Here is an 8,004-nt window from a genome sequence, read left to right as displayed (position 1 = left end):
GGGGTGGGAGTTACCCGATTTTCCAGGTGTTGTGTGTCTCAGTTCCCCTGGCTAGGAAAAGGGATTCTCTTCCCCCTTGCGCTTCCCAGGTGAGGCGATGCCTCACCCTGCTCAGCTCTCGCTGGTCGGGCTTCAGCAGCTGACTAGCACTGATTGTCCGGCACTCCCTAGTGAGATGAACCCAGTACCTCAGTTGAAAATGCAGAAATCACCCGTCTTCTGTGTTGCTCGTGCTGGGAGTTGGAGACTGGAGCTGTTCCTATTCGGCCATCTTGCTCCACCCCCTTACTATGCTTCTTAATAAATCTCTCACTTATGCCAATTTACTCTAATCATTTATTCATGAAATCAGCATTTATCAAATACTTAGTGCACCAGGCACTGCTATAGGCTCTGGAAACACCAAGGGGCACAAATCATGTCCTATCCTTGAGAAACTCACAACACATTACAGAGGAGGAAACAGTTCACAAATGTTTCACCACAATGTATGTCCAAAATGCTGCCAGTGCACAGAGGAAGGTGTTAAGGAAGTCTTTATGTGAACTGTGTGATGAGCAGGAATGCTCTAGGCTGACAAGCGGGGGAAGTTTCCCAGGCTGAGGGAATAAATCAATTTATTTTGGGAGAAAATAGAGAACTCTGAGAGTTTAACTGAACATAACTCAAAAAAGGGGAAAGCTATGGAAGTGTGGGTAGGGTGAAAAGAACCCAATAAGGAATGGTGAGGCACCCAGGGACTAGCAACTTTGGAAAGCAGGTCTTGTGTAACCTCCTAGGTCTGAGGTTACACAAGAGGGAGGGAGGAAAGAAAGGAAGTGTGATTTTGAGATCCTGGAGGTGAGTTTGATATCCATGTGAAGAGAGGCCATGGAAGGATCTAGCCACTCCTAGAACTGGTAGAGAAGGAATAAGGAAAATAACTGCACCCAATGTCGTTCACTCCTCTGGCCCTTAAATCTTCTGCTCATACCTCTATTTGTCAAACCCAACTGGTAGCCGGAGGACAAGAGAGCCCAAGTGGTGTGGTAAGTAAAGATCAGCCTTCAAGGGCACTGAGCTAAAGACAGAAAGACCAACCATAGATATTTGGGGAGTGGAGGGGTTCCAGAGAATAGCCAGTAGAGTTGACAATGTTGAACTTTACCTGAGCTCTGTGCTCCCCCAAAATAGTAATTATAAAGAAATCTCCCTAACACTGTTCCAGAATTGGCTATCCTCAACAGACCACCCTGCCCTAGCACATTCCAAAATAAGACGTTTCTCCATCCTTCCTCGTGACTCCTGTAAGGCTCATGAATGATGTAGGTAACTCCCTTGTCTATATGCTCCTGTGAAACCCCAAGTACCTTTCTTTTTCTTTGAGATGTTTCCCATTAATGAGCATTCTCCCTATTGCAATAGCCAGATGAAATGATCTTCACTGTCTGGTGCATTTTGTCTTTCACTGGGACTATTTGCACAAAGATATGTATCTTTTGTGCTAATAGACTAATATATGCATAGGCTGACCATGGGGAGGTGGGGTAGAGATGAAGAAAAGGATGGAGCAAGGCTGAGGACTAGAGAGGAGAACCGCAAGTTAAGTTAGAAGCAGAAGTGATGGGCCTTGAATGTTGGGCAATGTGAGCTTTATTATACAAGCAATAGACAATTACCAATGTTTTGAATCATATGAGAGGCCAGTGCATGTTTAAAAAGAAGCGGTAATTGATTGAAAAGAATAGTGCCCTGTTCGCAAGCAAGAAATGAGTCAGAGGAAAAATGTCCTAGTGAGAAATCAGTAAAGACAGAGTGAAGAAGGTGGTAGAAGGAGTGAGAAGGAAGGGCTAGAAATGATGTTTCAAGGTAGAAGCAACAGATCATAGACACAAGTGAATGTAGAATAGTGAGAATGACTAGGAAACTATTCTACGGATTTTAGCTTGAGTTACTTACTACATGGTGATGATTCTATTGTCTAAAATAGGAAATATCAGAGGTGGAGAAGATTTGGGATGGGATGTAATGGAGATAGCCAGTGGGGTTAGGGATTCAGTAGTTGGAGATTTTATATATATATATATATATATGCATATGTATGTATATTTAACATATAAATGATTAATGATGTGAGTTTATTTACTATATGCAGTTAATAAAATGAGTTAATATGTATGAACAAGCAATATGATACATTAATGATGTGTGTGTGTGTGTGTATATATAGTAGTATATATGCAAATTTTTTCAGTTAATAGAATTGGCCCTCTTTATCCATGGGTTCTGCATCCACAACCAAATGCAGGTCGAAAATACAGCATTCAGGGCAATGTGAAACCTGCAGATACAGAGGGCTGACTTTTCTTATCTGTGGGTTCTGCAGGACTGACTGCTGGACTTGAGTGTGCATAGATTTTGGTATCCATGCACTGTCCTGGAACCAATACCCCACAGATACTGAGGGATGACTGTGTATATAACAATAATAGTTTGGGTTATCATCAGAGGAGTTTTTTTAATACTCTCCATTTTGCACACTAGAAAAACACTTGGAGCAAAAATCAAACTGAATTTAAGTGGGCTTATTTACAGGGAGAAGGAAAATCAAAGAAGGAAAGGTAGGGAAATGGAAAGTAAGTGATACAGAAAGGAAAGGCTGAAGCAATTTTTACAACTCACTTGAGAAGGAGGGCATTGAATTACAGACTGCCCCCAGAACAATCGGAGGATGCTCACCCCATCTCTTTCCCTTGAGTGTAGGATTCAGGAAGACCATCTAGTTCACTGGCTTAATTGTGTGTATATTTACGAAAGGACCAAAGAGCTAAGGAGGATATAAGAAAACAAGTGTGCCTAGTTAGTTTATGCTTCATAGTTTTGTAAAGAAACTTCAGACACTAACCAGGTATTTACAAGCTTAGTTAGAAAGTACTTTGTAGAGTTCTGAACAATGAAATAGCTGCCAGCCATCAGGATGATCCATGAGAAGAGAACACTTGTAAAAACTAGGACTTGAGACAGTGCCTTAGGACATAAGATTAAAATGTCTACATTCACTTTCCTTGACTACACACAAAAAGAAATAGAAATAATAGTAAATGCCTGAGCTGGAAAGAACTAAGAGAAGTGATAGGAATTGCTTAGACAGGTTCATAGGATGGAATAATAGTAAGCTGGGAATATTCAGTTCAAGGAGTTAAATAGTTCCTAATGTTAACAGCAGCAGCCAGCTATGGAGCAATCTTTCTTTCTTCCCAGTCTAATGGAAAATACCATTGACAAAGTCACTTAAAATCAATGGACTGAAACACTTAAGAGAAGCAAAAGGGAGCAAAATATTAATTTTGTCAGGAGAAAGGGCTAGAACGGCATTTCTCACTTCTATTTTTGGCATCCATTCAGTAAACTGAACGGTTTACATCCGAGTGCCCAGCTTAAAGACCATGAATGCAGTTTCTAAACGCAGAGTTAAGATCTTGGTGAATCAAGGCTTCTACAACCAGAATTATTTTTTTCTCCCTGATTCCCTTCAAATATAGAGGCCATAAAACATAAATTTGCAATAAGCAGGTTTTTTTTTGAGTATTAGAATCACAAAATACAAATAGAACTTTTGTTTTCAGGAATTATCCTAATAAAATAGAAATAAAACTTATTTTTGGAGGGAGAAACTTTTATTTTCCTGAAATGATACTGTTTTGTTTTCTAACTATAAAAGTATATAGAATGTCAGTAGAGATGGTGCTATAAGTTCATGCTTTTACACATCTGATCTCTTCCAAAAGCAAAGACTGATAAAACACAGAGGAAATCAGAAAGACATTTAGAGATTGAAAGGAAGAGAGAAGAAAAGGAGAGGGGTAGGGAGGAGAAGGGAAAGGAGGGAAAAGATCTCTAAACTCACAAGCCTGAAGACATGTAGGCCTGTTGAACTCCAAGTCCAGAAACAGGCTGGCAACGATCGTCAGAATTTCAGTTCCTGCTGGGGCGTGGGGAACAGGTGAAACTAAACCAAGCTGCCTCCAGCTTGGTGTAATATTACTACATAGCAGGAAATCTGAACCACCAGAATAGGTCCTGGTTCTTGACTGGGGTCAGGGAGCTGGGCAAACTATTAGACAGGTAGCAAAGAGGGCAAGAGAGAAAGAAAGAAAGCAATGGTACGAGCAAACAAACAAAAACACTCTCCCATCAAAATCAGCTGCAACCCCCAATTCAAAAACACATAATTAATACTAACAACTAAATCAACAACCTACATAATTGGACAAAAAATATTGAGGAATCTGTTAAGCTAAAAATTTGAACACACCTGTCATCAGGGACTGATAGATGAATAATAGAAAAGTATTAAGAATATAGATGACTTGGACGACATTTCATTCTTGATTAACGGGGTCTTAGGAAATATTAGCTGGATAAGCCCTTCCAAAAAAATAAAAATAAAAATAAAAAGATTTTCCTCAGCTGGGTGCGGTGGCTCATGCCTGTAATCCCAACACTTTGGGAGGCCAAAGTGGAAGTATTGCTTGAGCACAGTGGTTCAAGATCAGCTTGGGCAACTAGTGGAACCTCATTTCTACAAAAATTAGCTGGATGTGATGGTGTGCACCTGAACTCCTAGCTACTTGAGAGGCTGAGGTGGGAGGATCACTTGAGTCTGGGAGGTCAAGGCTGCAGTGAGCTGTGATGGTGCCACTGCACTCTAGGTGACAGAGTGAAACCCTATCTCAAACAAACAAACAAACAAGCAAACAAACAAACAAAAAGGACTTTGCTCCCTGAGAGAAAAGAGAGGGATGTGAAAATAAGTTTCTCTTTCTTCTGAACACAGTTATGTGCAGACGTGCTGCCTGGTGCACTATAAAGGGAAAAGCCAGCTGGTGATGGCCAACTACTGAGACAAGCAGAGGGCAGTGGACAGAGACTGGATCCCTGATCACATCATCTGGCTGCTGTGCCATCCCCAGAACCACCTCCTGGAGACTTCTAGTCATGTAATAAATGCTCTCAGTGTGAACGACACTTGCCCTTGAATATTCTGTTACTTGTAGAAGTCACCCAAATTGATCTATAAATTAGATCAATTTCAATCAAAATCTATACAGAGTTTTCATGGAACTTGCTAAGCTGCTATTAAAATTTTAGAGAAGAATGACAGGTCAAGAATAAGCAAGCCAGTTTTAAAGGGAACAGCACTGAGGACTTGGCCTATCAGATATCAAAATGCATTACAAAATTACAGAAATTCAGACAGATATTGGTGCAGAAATAAACAAATAGACCAGCAGGACAAAATTGTGAGCTCAGAAACAGACCCAGGTGTATATGGAAATGCTATAATTTTGAAGTGCCATTACAAAGTGGAGGCAAAACAGTTCTAAGACAATTGGTTATACACATACCGCTTTATACTCCACACAAAAACATAAATTCTAGATGGATAAAAAAGATCATGCATACCAAATGAATATAAAAAGATATGCAATAATGCCATTATAACTAAAGGTAGATAAAGATTTTTATAACAAAACCTTTAAAGCACAAATCAAAAAGGGAGGTTAATAAATTTGACACATTAAAATTAAAATATTCCACAAAACCAAAGATACCTGTTGAGAGAGGCAATCCACAAAACCAAGCCATGCAGGTCAGGACTGCAAGGCCTTAGTTCAGTTCTCAGGATTGTATTTGCAGTGAACAAACCTGAGAGATGAAGTAACATCTTTCCCTAGACAAACACCAGGCTTGATACCACTCAATAGAAAAGGGATATATTTCCCAAGCACAGTGTTGTAATATGACCTCTTCTGTAATATGACCCAGTACACGTGCAGGCCCACACCCACCTGTTGCACTTGTGGAACTTGGAGAACATGGGGAACCAGCACTATTGTTACAGTTTACAATATAAAGTTTACATTTGTATCTACAAGTATATGCTCCATTGTTTTTTAGCCTTACTTCGATATTTAAATATGTTCAATACTCAATACCCATCTTATTTATCCCAACTTCCCCACTCATCACCTGCTTGGCTAGATTTCAAACTGTCATATTTTTCAGGAAGGGCTTCTTAGAACAACATTATAGTGCTCTTCTTTGCATGTTTGAAAATATCTCTCCACAGCTTGTGTAATTGTCTATGAGTTTGGCTTTAAATTTTGGAGTTAAAATTAGAGGGTCACATTTTTTTTCCCTGAGGACTTTGTAGATATTGCCCACTGTCCTCTAGCACAGGAGACTGCGACTAGGAAGTCTAACATCAGAATGAATTTTCCTGCAATAGGTGCTTTGATTTTTTGTGTGTGTAAATGTCCATATGCTTTTTCCAATAACTTTGAAGTCTATTAACACCAAATGTGTTTCAGTGATAAGCAGTCAGTATCAATTTTGCCTAAAATGGTGTGTTCCTTCAGTCTGTAAATCCAAGATTGCCTTTATTTCAGTAAAATGTCCTAGTGTTATAATTTTGAATGTTTTTTTTTCCTGTTCCATTTGCCATGTTCTCTTTAGAGTTGCCAATTATCCTTAGTTTGGACCTCTGTTATTCTGATTCCATTTTTATCATTCTCCTTTTTTAATGCTTTATTATTTTCCATTTTATTTTCAATTTTGTGTCCCTAAAAGTATTTTAGAAGTATTATTTCTTCTTGTTTTTAATGTAGTATTCCTTTCTGTGCAGCTACATATTTTTCTTCTACTTTTTTCTAAGCTCTACCAACCCAGTTTCTTATCTTTTATACTGCTTATCATTTATTCCTTAAGCATTTGTATCTCTTTCTTGAACAACTTTATTTTTCCTGAGAGATCTTATTATTTTTTATTTCGTTTCATGGAAAACTTTAAGCATTTTTCTGGTGTGTGTTTTTCACTTGGCTTTTGTTTTTCACATCCCTTCCCACTTTTTTTCTTATAGTATCTTTGCATGAGCCCCATGCTGGTGGTTCTTTGTTGGGTGTTAATGTTTATATGAATAATGGACAGGGAGGGCGAAGTCAGGGGAATGATTTAGGGTGGCTGCATTTGAATTTCAGTCTATTATCTTTGAGTGTTTTCTCACCAACACTCTGCTCTGAGCAGCCATTTCAGTTTCTGCCTGGTGAGAAGTCTCCTATGCTTACTGTGAAGTCCAATATGACATAGATATTTTTGTGTAATGAATTAGCCTTTAAATCTCTTCAGCTGGCCAAGATAAGCAGCTGCAGCGTGACTTGCCACTCATGTTCCCATTTATCCTGATACATCAACAGCCTTGTTTCCAGGATGACTTGTCTGCAACTTTTTTTGTTCCACTCACCCTGGCCACCCCTTCTGCCAATCTATGGCAGCAAAGAGGACTCAAGAAACATCCCTGAGCCTGCCCAGGCATCTGCTCTTACTGTTTCAAGCAAGTATACGCGACTTATTTTGGTGAACATTGTGCTCTGCCCAAGATGGCTGAAGGCAAGTAACCTCACTCAGCCTTTTATTCAATACTTCATCTTATCTAGTTGCTACTGAATTAAGCAGCCCTCCCAACCTTATATGAGGTGGAAGTGGAGTGATGACTTGTGGCATGGGGTTATGAGTACTTCTTTTGTGGATTACGGAGTTTGCATGTCTTGTCCTGGTGTTCAGATTGGTCTTTAATTGCTAAAAGAAAAGATAAATCCATTTAGCAAATCCTCTCTCCTGGCACCCTGACTTTTAAGTTTGTTCTCTTGCTAAGAGGTTGACTACCTGCCCTTTCCTTCCATGAGATGATAAACTCATGACTCTTCCTGGAAGAGAAGATACAAGAAAATATGACTAAAAAGGAGAAAATTTAAAGCTCCCTCAATTTAATGGTTGTGAAAATGTAATCTCATTTATATACCCATGTTTTGATAAAAACAGCTTTTTATATATGTTGTTTCTCCCCTTTATTATTCACCTAAAATTGTATCAAAGACATTGTTTCTATGAATATAGACATATATCATTGTTTTAAAACACTACATAGAATTTCATTATATAAATATATTGATATTTGAATTATTT

General features: G+C 38.9%; 1 protein-coding gene across 4 annotated transcripts in view; it reads right to left on the bottom strand.

The window, feature by feature from the left end:
- PDE11A (phosphodiesterase 11A) overlaps nucleotides 1-8,004 on the bottom strand; it is a 522,267-nt gene that overhangs the window by 271,037 nt on the left and 243,226 nt on the right. Inside the window, exon 1 of one of the 4 annotated variants that reach the window (XM_011991833.1) lies at nucleotides 5,595-5,713. The exons of the other annotated variants lie outside the window; for them this stretch is intronic. The gene's annotated coding sequence lies outside the window, so the exon portion shown is untranslated. Of the gene's footprint in view, nucleotides 1-5,594; nucleotides 5,714-8,004 lie in introns of those variants that run through there. 4 annotated transcript variants of the gene reach the window in all.

Source organism: Mandrillus leucophaeus, unplaced genomic scaffold (assembly GCF_000951045.1).
Source record: "Mandrillus leucophaeus isolate KB7577 unplaced genomic scaffold, Mleu.le_1.0 Scaffold40, whole genome shotgun sequence".
NCBI classification, from domain to species: domain Eukaryota; kingdom Metazoa; phylum Chordata; class Mammalia; order Primates; family Cercopithecidae; genus Mandrillus; species Mandrillus leucophaeus.
The sequence above is the reverse complement of the archived record's forward strand: the minus strand, read 5'-3'. Positions and strand labels throughout refer to the sequence as shown.